Source organism: Lepeophtheirus salmonis, chromosome 3 (assembly GCF_016086655.4).
Source record: "Lepeophtheirus salmonis chromosome 3, UVic_Lsal_1.4, whole genome shotgun sequence".
In the NCBI taxonomy this organism is placed as follows: domain Eukaryota; kingdom Metazoa; phylum Arthropoda; class Copepoda; order Siphonostomatoida; family Caligidae; genus Lepeophtheirus; species Lepeophtheirus salmonis.
The window spans coordinates 22,172,187-22,195,208 of record NC_052133.2 but is presented as its reverse complement, the minus strand read 5'-3'; the positions used below and the strand labels follow the sequence as shown (position 1 = coordinate 22,195,208).

General features: G+C 31.6%; 1 long non-coding RNA gene across 1 annotated transcript; it reads right to left on the bottom strand.

The window, feature by feature from the left end:
- Window positions 1-6,649: 6,649 nt before the first annotated feature.
- On the bottom strand, window positions 6,650-8,483 carry LOC121114651 (uncharacterized). Its single transcript, XR_005863311.2, has 2 exons — window positions 8,353-8,483; window positions 6,650-8,292 (listed from the first exon to the last, which is right to left on the bottom strand). It is a non-coding gene; the product is annotated as an uncharacterized lncRNA (long non-coding RNA).
- Between the last annotated feature and the right edge of the window lie 14,539 nt (window positions 8,484-23,022).

Here is a 23,022-nt window from a genome sequence, read left to right as displayed (position 1 = left end):
AAATTAACTACATAAGAAAATGTCCATTTTTCTTAAAAAATCCTGCACCTCGTTCAAAAAACCTCGTAAATACATGTCCCCAAAGACAATGGTTCCAAAACTTCTTTTTTTTCCAAGGGAAACTAAATTCAGGGGCATCCCCAGGGGTGGACCCGAACTTAATCTCTTTGTAAAAGTATTTGGAGTTAAAATCGTTATAATATATTAAAAATCTACTTTTTAAAATTCGTTTTTTTGAAAAGGTGGTTTATTGTCAACTTTTGAATATTTCTGGTTAGTTATCTACGAGTAGGATGTGGCAAATTTTATTATTTTGTAAATTAACATAAGAAATTTCATCAAATTCGATCAACTTCTTACAAAAATATGGACTTTCAAAACATTGCTTTTATAATAATCAACTGTAGAATATAATTGAAATTATATATAATAATAATTTAAATGTTTTCCATTAAAATTAATTAATGCTACAATGTTAATCAACTTATTATATTTCTTAATTTTTATTGTTTGTTTTATTAAATAAGTATATTTTTAATTAATGAATATTTATTTATTTCTGTATAGATTAATAACATATTGAAAAATGTCTCCATATAAGAAAAAACGAAACATCGAAAATATTCGTTCATACACTCACACTAGAATTTATTCTTCAACATTTCGATAAACTTCAAAATTCCTGTAAAAACTTACAAAATGGACACATTCTTTACATGTATACTACATCTGGAGAATATAATAAACTCAAAACAGCAACGAAATTGAAGGAATTTTGTTTTTCCAAATATTCCATAGACGATGATTTTAATTTTTTTATAATAATATCAGGCAAATTGTTAGTAAGATCTTAAAGAAATTTATTAATCTTAAAAATCAAACTGTTATGGATAAATTTAAATGGCATGCAATGAGACATTACTTTTTCCATTGGACGCTTCTCCATCCAAAAGTGCATTGCATGAAAGTGATCAACAACTTAAAATTCCTTCTTCTGATAAACCATGTAGCAGTAGCGAAGTTCAATCATTAACACCTCGTTGTAAAAACCTGAAGACCAAAATGATAAACAAGGCTTCAATTTTTGAAAAAAAGGCTTTCCCATCTCAGAATTAAGAACTTTAATTTAAGATCAACACTATCAAAGACTAAATCTGAATTAAAGTGTAGCAAAATTACCATTTTTTCTAATAAACATAACATTGATAATTTGAAAAAAATATATATGAATGGGAGATTGTGGTAAAAAAAAATTAAATGAAAGTGCCCTTAAGGAGGAATTAAAATGATCTCAATCTAAATTAAAGCGTATGATAAATACGTATTCTAAATTATTGTCTTATAATAGTATAAAAATAAAATCATTATGGTTCCAAGAGTTAGCTTAAATAATTTAATGTCTAGATTGAAGAAGAAAGAAGTAATTATAAAAAGATTCAAGACATAAAACTTATTTTTACAAGAAAATGTTCACTGTCAAGAAGTTACCAAATTATCTAGAAAGAATCGTCTAAATGGTTTACAGTCTAAAACTTATTCAACAAATATGATAATGAAGGTATATCACTGTGTTATCAATAAACTTATGAGCTTTGCAAGGCTGTTTGACAAAAACACGACAGATGCTTTGATTAAATACAGAGTATAAATGACGTCAATTCTCTTTATCGCTTTCACTTACAGAATATATTCAATATATGAATTATCACTAAAAAAATTCTGCTCAACACTCAATATTCTTAAGATATTGCAGAAATGAAACTAAAGATATGATAAGTGATGACTATTCTGTTTATATCCTCTCTACCACACTTATCAAAAAAAAAAAAAAAAAATAATAATCAGAGGCTCCAGAATAGTCAAACTCCAGAAGATGGTGTATTATATCCGTTGCCATCTCATTAGAACATCTTCCTGCCTCTGCCTTTTAATTTTCATGAATGTTAATTTAAATGTATTCAAAAATTCGTTTATATGTTTTTCCAACAGAGAGTTTAGGGGCTGGAAAGACAATCATAATATCAAAGTATGTAGTAAATCCAGTTTATCATTAATATTATTTTGGAATAATTTAACATAATATTAGTTACAATATATATTAGTAAATATAAAAATTTGACTTTAACTATTTAACACATTCTATAAATTTAGCACAATTTTATATTTCAAAAAATTAATTTGATTTTAAATATGACAAAGTACTAAATTGGTAATGAAACTAGCACTTAATTACAATAGCTAGGTGGTAATATAACATTGTAAAAAAAGACATTTACCCAATTTGGTTATCCACCAACGATTTATGATATTCAATATATTTATGTTAAATAAGATATTTTTATAAGAGATTTATTATTATTAATATATAATTTCATTTGAATTTCCATCCTTAAATAAATGAAAGGTTTTGTTGGAATATCTATATTAAAATTAATTTACACAGATGGTGGTGAGTATAGGATAGGCATCTACCTATATAAACATAATATTCAAAAGAATAAGTGGCGTCATTTTTTGAGGAGGTATGAGAAGAAAATTCAGTTTTCGGCTTAGAAAAAATGCAATAGCTCAGTGCCTATCCAACAAATATAAGTCATTGGTGAGAAAAGTGAGGAGTTGGATCTGCATCCATCCCGTTCCTTGGAATCTCCTATTCACACTTCTTCTAGATACTCTCTTCAAGGGATCTCGACTCTTAAGGTGGGATACCTTGATCATGTGCAAGGGATCTCGACTCTTAAGGTGGGATACCTTGATCATGTGCTTCACTAAGTCGATGGATCTTGTATCCTTTAATGGAAAGATCGTTGATTTTGCAGGTGCCTCTCCATGTCAAGGTCTGTGATAGTGACTTTGGTTCTCGTTAATCATTGTCCTATACATAAATTCCTCCAGATCCTCTATGGAATCATCGTATACTTCTTTATTACTACTGAGTCTCTTTTGTCATTGGAAAACAAATGCAAGATAATTCGCGACTCGTAAAGATAATGTACTTCTCTTTTCTCGATATTTTGGTCTACTATGCATATTCTATTCTGATATTACATATAAATAGTTATTTAGAACTGGAGAGTTCCACAATAAGAAATCGTTCCCGAATAAATTACCCAGTGAGGAAAAAAGAGTTTCATTTCTCATCCACAGCTCCTTCGTTGAAAGTCTTGAATCTTGTTCCTTCCAAAGTTGACCTTTTGTTTCGTCATCTTATTCTGAGAAAAATATTTAAGTGTTATGAATCCTTCAGTTTCCTTGATGTAAATAATACATACACCCCTAGGAAAAAAGTAAAAGTCAATCTCAGATTCTCAATGAATATGCACCCTTTTTTCTAGATACTTGAGTCTGCAATACATATATGTATTTTGCTGCTATCTGCATAAATAGAGTTTGAGAATTATTGAGTACTAAGTGATTATCTGTTACCAAATTATAAGAACTCCTGTAGAATTGCAATTTTGAAACTTTATTACTTATCATCATATTGGAATATATCCCCCATGAAGATATAGGATCTCCACACTAAAAAAATTATTCCTAAATATTTCCCATAACAGTTCTTATATTTAATTATTATTTATTTTAAAAATTCTCATTAATGACATTAATACAGATAATATAATAATCATTACTACAAAGGTTCAAAATTAAAAGCTATTTATATTTTATCCTGCTTTTCTTGGATTTATACCTATATTATTATGAAAATGTATTATTATTTTAAGCTGACTAGCATGTAACGTAGTTAAATATAATAATAAATCTGAAGCCCCTTTAAGATAACCTCTATTAACATTATCTTCATAAGTTTCGATGAGATCTCGATCTTCGCCAGAAAATTCACACACCGTGTGTTATTGATTTCTCAAAAATAAAAAAGGTTTGCAATCTTTAATTTTGAAAAAACTTAATGATGGAAGAGTCTATGTATCCAGATATATAAAACAATAGATTGGCTTGAGATTCTATTCTTCCATAGTAAAATTAGAATTAGAAGAACTGAAAATAAATATATGAATTTGGAACAATTGGATCAGTCCTTATTAGTTTTTATTTTCACATTTACGCTTATTTTTTAGATTTTTATTTAATATTCTTAAGTTTCTAATTTTTTATCTTAACGTATGTAGTAGGGGGTAACCGTTTTTTGGTAATCTGATTTTCTGTTATGTATTTATGAAAAAGATATATTTGAAAAGTTTTAGTCTTATAGATATATTTTTATTTACTTTAAAATTTGTATTGTGTTACTATTTGATTTAAACTATAGGCATAATTCGTAATAATAAAAAGATACCATTTAAAAATCCGGGTCAGGTAAATCAATTTTAACAAAAAGAAATCAACTAATTAAAAATATCATAGTCAGAAGTCACCTCGACGGAGAAACTTTGGGAATTTAATCTCACGGGGAAATTTGGGAAACCTTGTGGACACCTGAGGCAGTGTGAAGGTCCTTATGATATTGTTCCACAGTTCTTATTGCTATGATTGTTATGTTCACTATGTAGATTGACATGGGGCATATAAAAGGTATGAACAAAATAATTCACATCCTTTTAAATCCGCTCTCGTTGGTGGTCATTAAAAGAAACTCTGCTTGAGAGCAATCCATGGCAATACATCTTCGGATGGAGACGAATCCTAATGGAATATGAGACACAGGATAGAAATTCACTCGAGGAAAACTTGCTTTTGAACTGTTCTATTTGATAAGAAACTTACTAACATGTTCACAACTCATCTGTTGGCAATGCGTGCTACTCGCATAGGTAGGCAGTAAACATGATCATTCATCCATCCATCTAAGGAACTCTTGACGAGTTGATCTCGATCTAGATATTGGTGAAGTGACTGAGAGAGTTAAGTGATCTTCTCTTCTATCTGTAATCTCAATCATGAACATCAAATGGAATAGTGACAACTGAATAAATCAAATTAATGGTGGCAAGATCTCCTTACATGAAACAAATGCTATATCCATTTGATAAAACAATTACAATACGATTTCAAATCTTTGATTTGCTGCTTGCTTTAATATAATATTTTCTTTGCTAATCAATTTTGGAGAAATACAAGGCATATCCTTCCCGTAAATTTCAGAGTAATCTGACAATATCGAAATTTCATTTTGGAAGATTCTCTATGCTTATGGGGATACAATAACTCAGTAAATTCCTAGTTTGTCTGATACTTACAAACTTGGGTATGATAATTAGGTTTTCCAATATTACATAGTCAATACTTTTTATCACTAAAGGCTTAGCTATGGTTGAATGGTGTTCAGAAAACTCATAAAAGGCAAAAACAACTGTTTAAATGGTCACAACAACGAGGGTTCATTGGGTGTTGCATTATAATTAACAATTGTGTATATCCTTCATGTATAAGTACCTAAATAACGGGGGAAAATCTTTTTGATGCTCTTAATAGAACGATTAATTTATTTCTGACATTTTTTATTAATATATTTATTGTCTAATTTTAGGACATTTACTTTATTATTAATAATTAGTTAGATCTCATCACTAGAGATATATCTATCCTGTGCACAATTGTTATAGCAACTTCCACATGAAGAAGAGGGGTGATTATCTTTTTGGTCTATGTATATAAAGTTATGACATATTTAACTGAACTATAAAACAAAAAACATTTCTGGATCAATCTATTATTTCAATATTCTGTATTTATAATTTTTTATTATTAATAGTTATATGATTTTAATTGTTTAATTTTGTATATTTAACTTAAATGTTTAATGGTTTATAGTATGTAGATTATATTTAATTAAAGCCTTCTTTTTTAAACTTTGAGCTTCAAATATATTTCAAATACTCTACTTTGTCGTTTCATTAGCTATTATTCTGAGAATAAGGTTCATAATAATTACAATTTCATGGAGTGTGACGTTTTCAAATCTACTGTAACGGATAAAAAACGTCGAAGTCAATTATAATATCTTCATTAAACATTTTGCTAATAAATACATTCGTTTATTAGCAAAATGTTTAATGAAGATATACTACTATGATTTTGAGGGTAAAAATCATAATAAAGCAGGCAATGATAATCACTCAGTATTTTAAACAATGATACCATATGTATTTTTCCCCCTCCTCCTCGTTTTCTCTACAATATTATCAACTATAGCAATAACATAAAAAATATTAGGGAGACGAAGTAACAAATCTGGGGAAGGTGGCAAGATCTCCTTGGGGAGGGGTGCTAGCCATTTTAAGGATTTCAAATTTCCTGTGTAAACTTTATTGGCTTCTTAATAGTTACAAGTAATAAATATCACTATGAAATTCTTGGGAGGGTCTGGGCCCCTTCGGCTCCCCAGTTCCATCAACTATAAACAATATATCAGTATATCACTAATATGAAATTTAGAGGCTTGTGTGTTATACTAACGATTATATAATGAACAGCAGATGTGCTTCACTTTTTATTGAAGGATACATTTCCTATGCAGAACATAGGAAATAATAAGAATTGGTTTTTGCCGTAGATAAGTTATATACTATAAATATATAAAATAATCTATTTGGTGATAATAAATATTATATTAAATATTTGGTTAAATTATAATTAAACTTGAAATTGGGCGATTTGCTTTTTTCCTCTTATTTTTTTCACTCCCTCAAGTACTAAATTCTAATTGTGCAATGAGGTATCTTATTCGTTATAAATTTATCCCTCAATAAAAAGTAAAGCACATCTACTATTTACTACATCAAACCAATTGTTGATTATTTCTACTGCGTTTTACTTTGCTCTTGCTTATTACTTTGGCTATGAATGGTGAAAGCTTTAGCTACTGTATTACTCAAAACTTGTGCAACCAATCTTACTCGTTGTCTCGCTCCTCCTTTGCAGTAAATGTGAAGAGGTTTAAGCTTAAAATCATTTTTAAATTATCCGGAATCTTTCATCAATAATCCCTCAAAATCAGTCTTAACAAGGGGGACTAATGTTCCATCCTCTGCAGGAACCATAAGCCTTTTATCTAGTAAATTATTCCTACAGAGCTTGAGAAGATGAGGAGAATCAGGAAAAATGTAGACAACTCTGCTGTAATTAAATGGATTGGTGAAGAAAAAGTTTCCTTTGTCAATCCCAAGTTCAGAACAAAGCTTGTGGTTCCCAAGATCACAAACAATTGCTCTTATTTCAAAACTATTGCTCTCCATGTTCATTATGATATCATCAAGCAGCTTCTTGGTCCTAGTGGTATCAAAATGGAACAAGATCGGTTGTTTCCATTTCTCAACTAATCCTCTCATCATAACAACTTGAACTTTAGAGTGAGTCCCATAAATCTTTTGCGTCTACATGTGAATATCATATTTTTTCTTAATTTGACATTCATCAAAGCAGAGCACAGAAAACTTGTTTTGAAATGTGTTGGTCTTGATCATTTCTTCAAGGACTTTGATGTTATCATCTTGAAATCCTGGATTCATTTTAAAATGTTGAAGCTATCTCTCTTGAATTCGAATGCTTGGCATTTGCATGATTTTCTTCTGTCTTAAATTTTTCAAAAGCACGTCTACTCATTGATCTTATTATCGAGGCAGGGACAATATCTTCTTTTGAGTGATGAACCCATTTTTGATTAGGGGTCAAAACTCTCTTAGCCTGAGCTGGAGTACATTTATCATGAAGAGTCCTTACAATTTTGGAGTGTTTCTTTTCCTTCGCTTCAAGTCGCTCGAGTTTCTTTGTGAGAATGTTTAACTTGACTTTTTGTTTACATAAATCTGCTTTCGTTTTCTTTAATTCTGCTTTGAGATTATCAATATTTTCCAGAAAAAGGGAATGTTCTGTCTGTATCCAAATTGGTTAGCATTTGTTTGTTCTACCTCCTCATTTCCCTCCTGGAACGAGGTAAAACAAAATCTACTTGGTCTTCACCTTGATTATCGACACTGCTGGGAGTTTGAGAGGATGTTGATTCATGCAAATTTTTCGGGAACTTTTTATCACATTGATCCTCAGGCTTAGGAACAATGGAAGTAGCAGACTTGGTACTGTATCTGTTTTTAGTCTCTTTCTGGGAGTCAAATTAAGAAGGTCATGTTCCAGGTCCCTCTTGTAGCTTCCAGAATTAAAGTGCATACTTTTGTGCATTTTCTGCTTTAAATGTATCCTTCCTCTTGCAAAGATTCTTCCAAATCCTCTGTCAAACCATGTTGTTCTTTGGAAAATTGTTGTATATGACACCATTAGGACTTTTGCAACCGAAGATTGCACATATTTTAGGGGGTTGGACTCAGGAGGTTTCACCTAAATAATGAATTATTGATAGTAAAACTCTAACGAAATATCTTTCTTATCGTTGCTTACCTTCTCTCCATATAGATTCAAGTCCATTATTATTTAGATCCAAAGGATATTTTAAAATTATATTGGAAAGTAATTTATTTAATTCTCAGTCAAGTATGAAGTATCACTGAGTTTATTTTGATTTTTATCCCGTTGGTGACGTCATCTGCCTGGTTAGCAGTCTTGACTGAAATGCCTCCACCTTATATATATCATAGCCTAGGCAAGGGTGATATTTTGGTAAGAATAGAAAAGTGTGCGAGGAGAAATAAATAAATACGCATGGCATAATTGATTAAATAATATACATCTTCTTCTATCAATCAAGAACGTTATCATTCCCGCCTTTATTACTCAATATTAATATAATATTAGATGCTGATAGTCGATAGAGAACTTAATAAAATGCCTAGAATAACGTCGCCTTCTGTCTGGATTTCTGAAAATGGACGCCCAGGAATTTGAAAAATACTTTCCGGATGAGAAACAGATAGCTTGTCGGATTTGTCGATATAAATGTGCCTTTAGTCCCCAGTCTAGAATTACACGCAACTCATTATCCTCATCTCATATCAAGAGTATGGATATTCATCTATAAAATCAAGTTAACGATGAATACATCATGTCAGACTTCAACTCTGATCTTACAAAAATGCTTATTGCATGTAAAGGGAGCGGGGATCAAATTGTCGCCAAAATATTTTTCTACAAAAAACAACACAAAATATACATTTTTTACCTTTTTTATTAAAAATCAAAACTATGACGAGCATATAGGTATAGAGTAGCCATTCATTCGATATAATCACCGTTGGCATCAAGAACAGCCTCTGAACCGGCCGCAGGCTCTTCTGACCATCTCATTGTCCATGTTGCCGAATACTTCCTTGATGGAGTCCATCAGGCTGGCCTTGGTGCTATGGGGATGTCTGTTGGTATGTCTCTCGACATAGCCCAAGCCAAAATAGTCCAAAGTATTAAGGTCGGGAGAGTTAGGAGGCCACAAATCCTTGGTTACGACGTCATAACATTTCTCGGTTAACCACTGCATGGAGATTTTGGACACATGGCAGGTTGCTGAGTCCTGTTGCCACACCCACAGCCTGTCTCCGCCACCCCTTGGATCCAGGGCAGGACCACCTTCTCCATAACATCCACATAGACCTCTGTATTGACCTTTAGATCCGTTTCAAACATGTGGGGAGGCATAACATGACCTTCAGTGCTTACCACCCCGAACACCATGACCATTGCAGGGAACATGGTCTTCATTACCTTCCTCACAAGGCTGGTGCAGGTGGCTAACCACCTGTTGTTCTGCTTGTTGACCTTCTGATCTTGACAAAAATTCTTTTCATCAGGGAAAAACCACAGCATCCCGGGCTGCTTTGGGTGCTTGAGTTTGTAGAGCAATTTTGTTGACTTCATCAGCCTGTTGTCCTTTGCCTTCTGGGTCAAAATCTGGTCCACCTGCACCTGGGGTTTTTCTCTGATGAAATTTTTTTTTTTTTGTCAAGATCAGAAGGTCAACAAGCAGAACAACAGGTGGTTAGCCACCTGCACCAGCCTTGTGAGGAAGGTAATGAAGACCATGTTCCCTGCAATGGTCATGGTGTTCGGGGTGGTAAGCACTGAAGGTCATGTTATGCCTCCCCACATGTTTGAAACAGATCAGATAAACAGTCCCTTATTGTTTTCTCATGGCAGCCCAGATCACTCGCCATGGCCTTCATGGACCTGGTAGGGTCATCCTTAACCATCTTCTTCACCTTATCAACAAAATCAGTGTCCCTGACCTTCCTGTCAGCGCCCTCCACCTTGGGTGCCCTCTTTATGGTGGCATCAACATCCCAGGTGTCCTCTAGCTTCTTACAAATACGCTGAACAGTCCATAAATTCACTCCTAAGGTTAAAGCAATCGTTGAATTAGAGATTTCACCTCCATTATTAACCAATGCCATGACTACGGCAGACCTACCAAGCTCCCCGTTCCACTTAAAGCTCTTTATCTCCTCATTTGTAAATTTGATATTATTGTAGAGAAAAACGCATGCAAGGAGAAGGGGGGGGGGAAATACATATGGTATCATTGTTTAAAATACTGATGTGATTATCATCTGCCAGCTTTATAATGATATTTGAGGGTATAACGAAAGTATTTATTAGCAAAATGTTTAATGAAGATATATTACGTATAGATATATAAATTTTGTGTATTAAATTACAAATTCATCTTTTAATCATCAAATATAGCACTTTGAGGACCTCTAAACGCGTTTGAGCAAAGAAATATCGCAATTTTAAGCTTTTTTCATAAAATTCAAGTCAAATGTGGCTTCAAATGACTATATTTTTCAAAAACTCTAAATTTCGTGAATTTTATTAGAAATTCATCTTTAAATCATTTTTCAAAAAAGGCTTTGAGCAAAGAAATATCGCAAATTTTTTCATGAAATTCAAGTTAAATTTTATTATATTTTTCGAAATTACTCCAAATTTTGTGAATTTTAAAAGACATTAATCTTTAAATCATAAAATATAGCACTTTGAGGACCTATAAAGGCGTTTGAGCAAAGAAATATCGCAATTTGAAGCTTTTTTCATGAAAAAAGACATTCAAATCAAAAATATAGCACTTTGAGGACCTTAAAAGCAAAGAAATATCCAAGCTATTTCAAGTCAAATATGGCTTAAAAGACCATATTTCTCGAAAAACTCCAAATTTTGCCTATTTTATTACAAATTCATCTGTTAATCATCAAATATAGCACTTTGAGGACCTATACAGGCGTTTGAGCAAAGAAATATCGCAATTTGAAGCTTTTTTCATGAAATTCAAGTGAAATATGGCTTAAAATGACCATATTTTTCGAAAAAACTCCAAATTTAATGAATTTTATTAGAAATTCATCTTTTAATCATCAACTTTCTGGTTCCTTTGTTTTCTTTCGGACATAAGCAAACCTTTATTCATAATTCATACTTGATGGCTGGGGTAATTTCGAGCATACTTATAAAGATATATCAATTATATATGCCTGACTATCTTCGGTTAAATTGATACATGTGTAGGAGAACAAGTTGACGAAGGAACGAAATTGTTATGGTTAGAATAATATATTCTTCAGGAATGGATAATGGCAAATTAGAATATGGAATTCCAAGTTTTAATTAATTTATAGGAATAGATAGTGTACTATCAGACCATTTTTTAACGTATACAACTCCAAGAAAAGCAGATGTGAGGTAAATGTGTGATAATTTTCTATTCCTTTTAAAGGGCGGAAATAATTGTCTGAAAATGTTGGCCAATTATACCACTGAATTAGTGGGCATCCTCTCTTCTGGGATGATATCCAACTAAATTTAGTTATATGCATTTTGGAATACTTCCACTAAATATTCAAATAATCAAGTTTTTGATGATTATACTAGAACTTTGAAATGAGACCGAAGCTGGGGTCTGGAGAAGACTTTGAATTATTTTCAGCAAGAAAGTGAATAGAAATTTCATCAAATGTACAACAAATAACCATGTATGCCCCAATGTTATTATAATGTAATTTTTATTCTGTCCTCTGTAAAGAAAAATCGAATGTAGAAAGTGGAAAAAATTAAAAACCTATTAAAAATTCCTTACAATTATCGCACTTATACTCTGTAGATAAGAGAGATGCTACACAATTTGATTCATTCTTACATGTTTCCTATAAATATTTTAGAATAAGATTATATAGATTCAGAATGTTAGAAATCGAAATGTACCTGTTAGCCCCATCAAACATATATGTTTTGGACGTTCTTAATCCTTCATTCTCAATAGCTTATGATTAACTTTATAAAGTGAAATAAAATTAGTTTTTCCAATTGTATTGACGTATTAGGAATTGATTTATCTTCAACAAAGGCCATAGTTAATAATGTAACAGATTCTGATTTATTTTTGGCGTATTCAATCCTCGAATTGTAATATCTACGTTCAGTTTGGACATGGTCATTAATAATTGAGGTATTTAAACACTCCATACACAACGTAAGAACCCCTTTTCAAATTCATATTTTGACTTTTTTCAGACTTTGTAACATATCTACACATATCCAACCCATTACACATTGAAGAAGAGTATCATCTGTCCAGTTAAATACCAGATATGAGGACGATGAGTCTTTAACACGCACCAATATTTCAATATTGATTTGTTTCATTTTAATAAAAGCCAAATTAGGATTGAACTGACGGTAATTGAGAATCAAACAATTAAGATAGAGATCATTTCTAGCTGCTAAGATTGTCACTGCTGAGTCGTGATTCTAACCAATACTTTGCATATAAATCAATTTGTTATGATTTGATATATATATTTTTTTGATCTTTCCTAATTTGAACTTTTAAGCCAGCATTAAGGCATTTACTCATCCAGCGAGCAATATACTCTGCTCCAGGGAGAAGAAACGAAAACTTATCAATATTTCAATCTAGATAGACAACAGACAACTAAAGAAGTTCCTTGCAATCAACTTGTGTGAAAACTATAGCATTGAAAACGTTCACACCCCAACTAAGAATCTTGTCTGATTTCCATATCTTGCCCATGATTGTTAACTCAACATATTTTACGGTAAAAAAGTTCCATCTCTTTTCAATCTTCTAAATAACTCCCCTCAGAGATCTCAAATGGGGCTAAAAATACAACTCCCAGTTTTTCTTTGATAATCCACTCGGTTATGTGGTATCGACACATACACCATAAGGCAGCAAGATCACAATACTTCTCAAGATATTTTGTAACAACCAATCTTATTTGATTTATTGGATCTAGTAGTATTAAAGATAATGCATTTAACCGGATGAAAACTTGAAACTTACACACTTAGAAAAAAAAAAGTCTATCATTCTTTAATTATACATTTACCAAAAATCTTTAATAATCTTTTTCTGATACATAGACAAAGGCAAAATGATCTATTTTTTTCCGACACCATTGGCCTCACAAATATCAACAGCGTCTTGCAAAAGGAGTTGCAAGTATTGCAAATGAAGTTCGGGTCCATGTCAGCCCATTCCTTGTCAACGAAGGCCTTCATGGCTTGTACATTTGGGTGACGGATGCTATAGGCCCGATGTGCAGTCAGAAGGAAAAGTCGAGGGGATTGATATCCAGACTGTATTGAGGCTAAATTCTCTTGTCTCAGAAAGCAATGTTATTAGCTAAGAAGGTCTGAGTAATTTTTGCAGTTTGCTGAAAGAAAACATTGCTATCTTAGAAATTTACTGGAAAAAGACATATGAGAACGTCGATATACATGGCTGCCTTGAGCCTTTAACCCTCCGTGGAACTAAATCAGGCCGCTTTAAAAAATCTAAATGCGTCAGATGCTTAAGATACATGGCTACCTATATAATTATAGACAGTTTTATTTCCTCATACAGAACCTCTCAACTCAATATAATATAAGTGAGTTAGTTTTAAATTTCAAACGATAAATGTAAATGCTATTCCCCCAAATACAAATATTTTATCTCACTCTAAATGCATCTTTTTTACAATATTCCTAAATTATCAGGGACGAAAGCTATTCATAAGTGGTACAATGGGTTTAAACTCTTTAGGAGATAAATATGATGCCGAAAAGACTCCATCATGAGTGGCATAAAAAACATTCATAAAATGGTTGATGATATTTTTGGTATTTGGAGAGTGTCTCATAATAGGAAAAAACGATGTTAAAGTGTATCTATATAAAATCGACACACACATAGAAAAAATTTAGTATCATGTGTTTTGGAGTTATTGAACCAAATGTGGAATTGTAATACAGGTCAACTTCCCCAACAAGTGACCATTTGGCCCACTAACCATCAATAAATCCAAAATTTGAAAGTATCATTAAATTGTTTGTCTAAAGCTGGAGAATATGTAATTTTACGTCTTTCCAGATTGCATCCAGGTCGGACTTTCAGGTGAGTTATAAAATATTTATTGAATATATAATAAAAAAATTCATGAAAGTGTCTTGTTTGAAAAAAATATTACGCAAATAACAGTACCAATCGACCTTCAATGTTAAATGTCTGTGCCGGCTCTGACCTGCGATGGACGATCCAAGCAAAATTGAAGGAGCTAGAGCACATTAAGTAAAATACAGTTTATTTAACAAAAGTTTTTCATTTTTCAAAATTTTGGAAAAAAAATTACGCAGTGACCTCAGGAAGGCAATTTTACATTTGTTGCAATATCAAAAAAAAATTGTAGTGCCTGACTTAACCAATGTTATACACCACTTTGCAATTGTAATACATTTTCCATAGTTAGATCCGTAACCAGATGGCCACGACTACTGCCTCAGATAGAGATATTATTAACGTTGATTAAATTTGTGTACAGAAATATTTTTTCATCGTAAATTGAATATCCAAATTTGTGTCTTGATACATTGATTCCAAATATGGACTTTATTTTAAAATCAAACAATGTTTTCCAAAGTACTAAACAGAAGTATAATCTACAATTTGTCACGGAATATGTAATAAACACCTGCTATATTTCTGGACTGAATAATAGTAATAACTCGAAACATATCTTGGTCAGAACTATGGTTAAGGCAAACTTAAGTGCTGAACTTCTGTTTTATCTGATTGCCTGTCTTTGAGTTATTGATCCAAATGTGGACTTGTAATACAGGTCGACTTGGCCAAAAAGTAAATTATGGCCCATCTGGCTTTTTTTATATCAAGATACATAAAATTTGAAAACATAACTAGATTCTTCGTCAAAAGCTGCAAGATGTGAATTATATATATGACGTTTTTCCAGATTGCATGAGTTCGGACTTTGAGGAGAGTTATGAAATATTTGTTTAATATATGAAAAAAAATATATCAAACCGTCTTGTCTAAAGAAAATTTTTCCACTAAAAACGGTACCAATCGATCGGCAAAGGTTACAGATCTGTGCTGGCTCTGATCTGCAATGGACGATCCAAGCAAAATTGAGGGAGCTAAAGTTGATTAAGTAAAATCAAGTTTATTTTAATAAAGTTTTTCATTTTTCAAAAATTTTGAAAAAAAATTACGCAGGGACCTCTGGAAGGCAATTTTACATCTATTGCATTGTCAATAAAAATGTAGTGCCTGATTTAACCAATGTTATACACCACTTTGCAATTGTAATACATTTTTCATAGTTAGATCCTTAACCAGATGGCCACGACTACTGCCTCAGATAGAGATATTATTAACCTTGATTAAATTTGTGTACAGAAATATTTTTTTATCGTAAATTGGATATCCAAATTTGTGTCTTGATACATTCATCCCAAATATGGAATTTATTTTAAAATCAAACAATGTTTTCCAAAGTACTAAACAGAAGTATAATCTACAATTTGTCACGGATTATGTAATAAACTCCTGCTATATTTCTGGACTGAATAATAGTAATAACTCGAAACATATCTTGGTCAGAACTATGGTTAAGGCAAACTTAAGTGTTGAATTAAAATATGCATCCTTTTGAATAGCGTCTTCTGATGTTACAAATGTTTTATAAAAACTTGTAAATTTGAAACTATTCAAAAAATTAATTAAAGGCCCATCTGTCACTTTGTCTAGTTTTTTTGTACAAGATGATTTTGAGTTTGGATCAATCATCAAAATATGGAAGATGAAATATTCTAAGCGATGCGTGATAGACAATAGTTTGATTAGTTTATTTTCTAATTCAAAATATTTTTGTATGATTTGTCTGGATTGGGAATTAAAATCTGAAAAATTTGGTAAAATTTGAATAACTATTTTAGAAAGTCTTAATTTTACTTTAGAAAAAAATTTATCTTAGTAAAAGTTGTAGAACATAAAATTTTGGGTTAAAAGTATGCAAAAAGTATTAAAATAGGACAACTGGATTTTTTTTTCAATATAATTACATCACTTAATTCATTTTCCAGTCAATTAATATGAATGATATAATGCTTTGGAGTACTGTAGATCTCATTTTTTTTTCATTTATTTTTAAAAATACATTTGAATAGGTTGCGACTAAACACCAAAATTACTATTCAAGACGCAATAAGAAAAGAAAATTTCAACACAATTTATTTGTTGCATAAGCAAATCCCTTCTTAGTATATCAATTATCATCAGCTTTTTTTTTTTTTTTTTGTAATATTATCAATATTTCAGTGAGAAATTTCGAAATTAAGAAATTTATAATTATTTTAACAATAAACTCCCATTATACCTCTCCTACAGGGTCGAGCCTAACAGAGAGATTTCTCACTCCACAAATTTCTACTGGAGCGTCATTGGCTGCAATGAGTTGAGGGAACACTACTTTATCAGGATCTGGAGCAAATGATGTTGGCCGTATATACCACAAAAGGAGTATGCTTGGAGAATTATAGAGATTTAACGTCAAGGACGATTAAAATATGTTTTTTTTGAACCAGCAGTTTGGGTAACACTTATTATTTGCGAATTTTGTTATCTTTTCAAATAAAAAATTTGTTGTAAAAACATTCTTCTTCTTTGCCAGTTCCACGATGTATGGGCTTCTGGTTATCCTTGATCGTATTTAGCGCACTGGAGGTCTCCGTCATGGTACCGTGTTTAGCGGAAAATTTTTCTTTAGACAAGACGGTTCGATATATTTTTTTTTCATATAATTAACAAATATTGCATAACTCACCTCAAATCCCGAACTGCATGCAATCTAGAAAAACGTCATAGACCAAACATATCCTCCAGCTTTTGACAAAAAACCTAATTATGTTTTCAAATTTTGTGTATCTTGATATAAAAAAAGCCAAATGGGCCATAATTTACTTTTTGGCCAAGTCGACCTGTATTACAAGTCCACATTTTAAAATAAATTCCATATTTGGAATGAATGTATCAAGACACAAATTTTGATATCCAATTTACGATAAAAAATATTTCTGTACACAAATTTAATCAAGGTTAATAATATCTATGTCTGAGACAGCAGTCGTGGCTGTTTGGTTAAGGATTTAACTATGGAAAATGTATTACAATTACAAAGTGGTGTATAACATTGGTTAAATCAGCCACTACAATTTTTTTGATATTGCAACAGATGTAAAATTGCCTTCCCGAGGTCCCTGCGTAATTTTTTTTCAAAAATTTTGAAAAATGAAAACTTTATTAAATAAACTTGATTTTACAAATCAACTTTAGCTCCCTCAATTTTGCTTGGATCGTCCATTGCAGATCAAGCCAGAACAGATATTTTGATTTTAAAATAAATTGGTACCGTTTTTGGAATATATTTTTTAGACAAGACACTTTGATATATTTTTTTTCATATATTCAACAAATATTTCATAACTCACCTTAAATCCCAAACCATATGCAATCTAGAAAAACGTTATATAACATACATATCCTGCTGCTTTTGACAAAGAATCTAGTTATGTTTTCAAATTTTGTGTATCTTGATATAAAAAAAAGCCAAATGGGCCAAAATGTACTTTTTAGCCAAGTCGACCTGTATTACAATTCCACATTTGGTTCAATTACTCCAAGACACGATTAGATTACAATGAAATTCAACAATTGAGTTTGCCTTTACCATAGGTTTTTAAGAAGATATGTTTTTTTTTTTACTATTATTCAGTCCAGAAATATAGCAGGAGTTATTACATAAACCGTGACAAATTGAGATTATACTTCTGTCCTTAGTATTTGGAAAACATTGTTTGATTTTAAAATAAATTACATATTTGGAATGAGTGTATCAAGACACAAATTTTGATATCCAATTTACGATAAAAAAATATTTCTGTACACAAATTTAATCAAGGTTAATAATATCTATGTCTGAAACAGCAGTCGTGGCTGTTTGGTTAAGGATTTAACTATGGAAAATGTATTACAATTACAAAGTGGTGTATAACATTGGTTAAATCAGCACTACATTTTTATTGACAATGCAATAGATGTAAAATTGCCTTCCAGAGGTCCCTGCGTAATTTTTTTTTTTTTAATTTTGAAAAATGAAAAACTTTAGTAAAATAAACTTGATTTTACTTAATCAACTTTAGCTCCCTCAATTTTGCTTGGATCGTCCATTGCAGATCAGAGCCAGCACAGATCTGTAACCTTTGCCGATCGATTGGTACCGTTTTTAGTGGAAAAATTTTTTTAGACAAGACGGTTTGATATATTTTTTTCATATATTAAAAAATATTTCATAACTCTCCTCAAAGTCCGAACTCATGCAATCTGGAAAAACGTCATATATATAATTCACATCTTGCAGCTTTTGACGAAGAATCTAGTTATGTTTTCAAATTTTATGTATCTTGATATAAAAAAAGCCAGATGGGCCATAATTTACTTTTTGGCCAAGTCGACCTGTATTACAAGTCCACATTTGGATCAATAACTCAAAGACACGCAATCAGATAAAACAGAAGTTCAGCACTTAAGTTTGCCTTAACCATAGTTCTGACCAAGATATGTTTTGAGTTATTACTATTATTCAGTCCAGAAATATAAAGAGGTTTTATTACATATTCCGTGACAAATTGTAGATTATACTTCTGTTTAGTACTTTGGAAAAATTGTTTGATTTTAAAATAAAGTACATATTTGGAATCAATGTATCAAGACACAAATTTTGATTCAATTACGATAAAAAAATATTTCTGTACACAAATTTAATCAACGTTAATAATATCTCTGTCTGAGGCAGTAGTCGTGGCCATCTGGTTACGGGATTTACCTATGGAAAATGTATTACAATTACAAAGTGTTGTATAACATTGGTTATATCAGGCACTACAATTTTTTTGGATATTGCAACAGATGTTAAATTGCCTTCCTGAGGTCACTGCGTAATTTTTTTCCAAAATTTTGAAAAATGAAAAACTTTTGTTAAATAAACTGTATTTTACTTAATGTGCTCTAGCTCCTTCAATTTTGCTTGGATCGTCCATCGCAGGTCAGAGCCGGCACAGACATTTAACATTGAAGGTCGATTGGTACTGTTATTTGCGTAATATTTTTTTCAAACAAGACACTTTCATGAATTTTTTTATTATATATTCAATAAATATTTTATAACTCACCTGAAAGTCCGACCTGGATGCAATCTGGAAAGACGTAAAATTACATATTCTCCAGCTTTAGACAAACAATTTAATGATACTTTCAAATTTTGGATTTATTGATGGTTAGTGGGCCAAATGGTCAAAAATGTACTTGTTGGGGAAGTTGACCTGTATTACAATTCCACATTTGGTTCAATAACTCCAAAACACATGATACTAAATTTTTTCTATGTGTGTGTCGATTTTATATAGATACACTTTAACATCGTTTTTTCCTATTATGAGACACTCTCCAAATACCAAAAATATCATCAACCATTTTATGAATGTTTTTTATGCCACTCATGATGGAGTCTTTTCGGCATCATATTTATCTCCTAAAGAGTTTAAACCCATTGTACCACTTATGAATAGCTTTCGTCCCTGATAATTTAGGAATATTGTAAAAAGATGCATTTAGAGTGAGATAAAATATTTGTATTTGGGGGAATAGCATTTACATTTATCGTTTGGAAATTTAAAACTAACTCTCTTATATTATATTGAGTTGAGAGGTTCTGTATGAAGAAATAAAACTGTCTATAACTATATAGGTAGCCATATATCTTAAGCATCTGAGTCATTTAGATTTTTTTAAAGCGGACGAGAAACTGTCATTGCAGCTAGATTCAAGGTTTATGGCATCTACCTTTTCCTTGTGTGAGTCACACTTAAACCGAGGTATACAATCGCCGTAATTAACGTTATGCCATCTACAAGGAAATCAAGGAGGACATTAGAATGGTGACTACTACCAAACACACGGCATCAGCATGGTGCTAGACGTTGTTACCTCTAACTGGATTGTGGCGTCCCTGATTTAGTTCCACAGAGGGTTAAAGGCTCAAGGCAGCCATGTATATCGATGTTATCATGTGTCTTTTTTCAGCAAATTTGCCCCCACCCCACTGCAAACATTACTCATAATTCTTAGCTAACAACATTGCCTTTCTGAGACAAGAGAATTTAGCCTCCATACAGTCTGGATATCAATCCCCTCGACTTTTCCTTCTGACTGCACATCGGCCCTATAGCATCCATCACCCGAATGTAGAAGCCATGAAGGCCTCCTTCGACAAGGAATGAGCTGGCATGGACCTGAACTTCATTTGCAATACTTGCAACTCCTTTTGCAAAAGGCTGTCGACATTTGTGAGGCCAATGGTGGCCGAATAAAATAAATCAATTTGCCTTTGTCTATGTATCAGAAAAAGATTATTAAAGATTTTTGCTAAATGTATAGTTAAAGAATGATAGACTATTTTTTTTTTCTAAGTGTGTAAGTTTCAAGTTTTCATCCGGTTAAATGCATTAACTTTAATACTACTAGATCCAATAAATCAAAAAAGATTGGTTGTTACAAAATATCTTGAGAAGTATTGTGATCTTGCTGCCTTATGGTGTGTGTGTCGATACCACATAACCGAGTGGATTATCAAAGAAAAACTGGGAGTTGTATTTTTAGCCCCATTTGAGATCTCTGAGGGGAGTTATTTAGAAGATTGAAAAGAGATGGAACTTTTTTACCGTAAAATATGTTGAGTTAACAATCATGGGCAAGATATGGGAATCAGACAAGATTCTTAGTTGGGGTGTGAACGTTTTCAATGCTATAGTTTTCACACAAGTTGATTGCAAGGAACTTCTTTAGTTGTCTGTAGTCTATCTTGATTGAAATATTGATAAGTTTTCGTTTCTTCTCCCTGGAGCAGAGTATATTGCTCGCTGGATGAGTAAATGTTTAATGCTGGCTTAAAAGTTCAAATTAGGAAAGATCAAAAAATATATATATTAAATCATAACGGATTGATTTATATGTCAAAGTATTGGTTAGAATCACCACTCAGCAGTGACAATTTTAGCAGCTAGAAATGATCTCTATCTTAATTTTTTGATTCTCAATTACCGTCAGTTCAATCCTAATTTGGCTTTTATTAAAATGAAACAAATCAATATTGAAATATTGGTGCGTGTTAAAGACTCATCGTCATCATATCTGGTATTTAACTGGACAGACCATAGCTCTTTCTTCATTGTGATAATGGGTTGGAAGATGTGTAGATATGTTACAAAGTCTGAAAAAAGTCAAAATATGAATTTGAAAAGGGGTCTTACGTTTTATGGAGTGTCTCTTCCCTTAAATACCTCAATTATTAATGACCATGTCCAAACTGAACGTAGATATTACAATTTGAGGATTGAATACGCCAAAAATAAATCAGAATCTGTTACATTATTAACTATGGCCTTTGTTGAAGATACATCAATTCCTAATACGTCAATACAATTGGGAAAACTTATTTTTTTCCAATTTATAAAGTTAATCATAAGCTATTGAGAATGAAGGATTACGAACGTCCAAAACATATATGTTTGATGGGGCTAACAGGTACATTTCGATTTCTAACATTCTGAATTTATATAATCTTATTCTAAAATATTTATAGGGAACATGTAAGAAAGAATCAAATTGTGTAGCATCTCTCTTATCTACAGAGTATAAGTGCATAATTGTAAGGAATTTTTAATAAGTTTTTAATTTTTTCCACTTTCTACATTCGATTTTTCTTTACAGAGGACAGAATAAAAATTACAATATAATGGCATTTGTGGCATACATGGTTATTTGTTGTACATTTGATGAAATTTCTATTCACTTTCTTGCTGAAAATAATTCAAAGTTTTCGCCAGACCCCAGCTTCGGTCTCATTTCAAAGTCCTAGTATAATCATCAAAAACTTGATTTTGTTGATATTTAGTGGAAGTAGTCCAAAATGCATATAACTAAATTTAGTGTGATATCATCCCAGAAGAGAGGATGCCCACTAATTCAGTGGTATAATTGTCCTACATTTTCAGACAATTATTCCCGCCTTTCAAAAGGAATAGAAAATTATCACACATTTACCTCACATCTGCTTTTCTTGGAGTTGAATACGTTAAAAAATGGTCCGATAGTACACTAGCTATTCCTATAAATTAATTAAAACTTGGAATTCCATATTCTAATTTGCCATTATCTATTCCTGAAGAATATATTACCACAAAAAATAAATTACCGGAGGAAAGAATGGAATACTTTATGAAAAATGTCGTTACTTTGGTTTATTGTAATGAAAAAAAAAAATAGTTTTTCTTATAGTCTATAAAAACAAATCTAACTTATCTGACCCAAAATAAGTTAATATTCCTTCTTCTTAAGATTACGATTTTGTGTTTCCATCTACTTCTAACCATAACAATTTTGTTCCTTTGTCAACTTGTTCTCCTACACATGTATCAATTTAACCGAAGATAGTCAGGCATATATAATTGATATATTTTTATAAGTATGCTCGAAATTACCCATCATCCATCAAGTATGAATTATGAATAAAGGTTTGCTTATGTCCGAAAGAAAACAAAGTAACCAGAAAGTGGAAGTTGTATTTGCGGGCGCGCTTCTGATTCAAGGGTTGAAACTATGACGGGTTCAGTTTACATTTACATTAAGATAAAATGTTCTGGATATGAAATATAAAATAAAGATATGTTAATAAGGTACTGCAACAATTTGAAGATATAACCATATAAATAAAA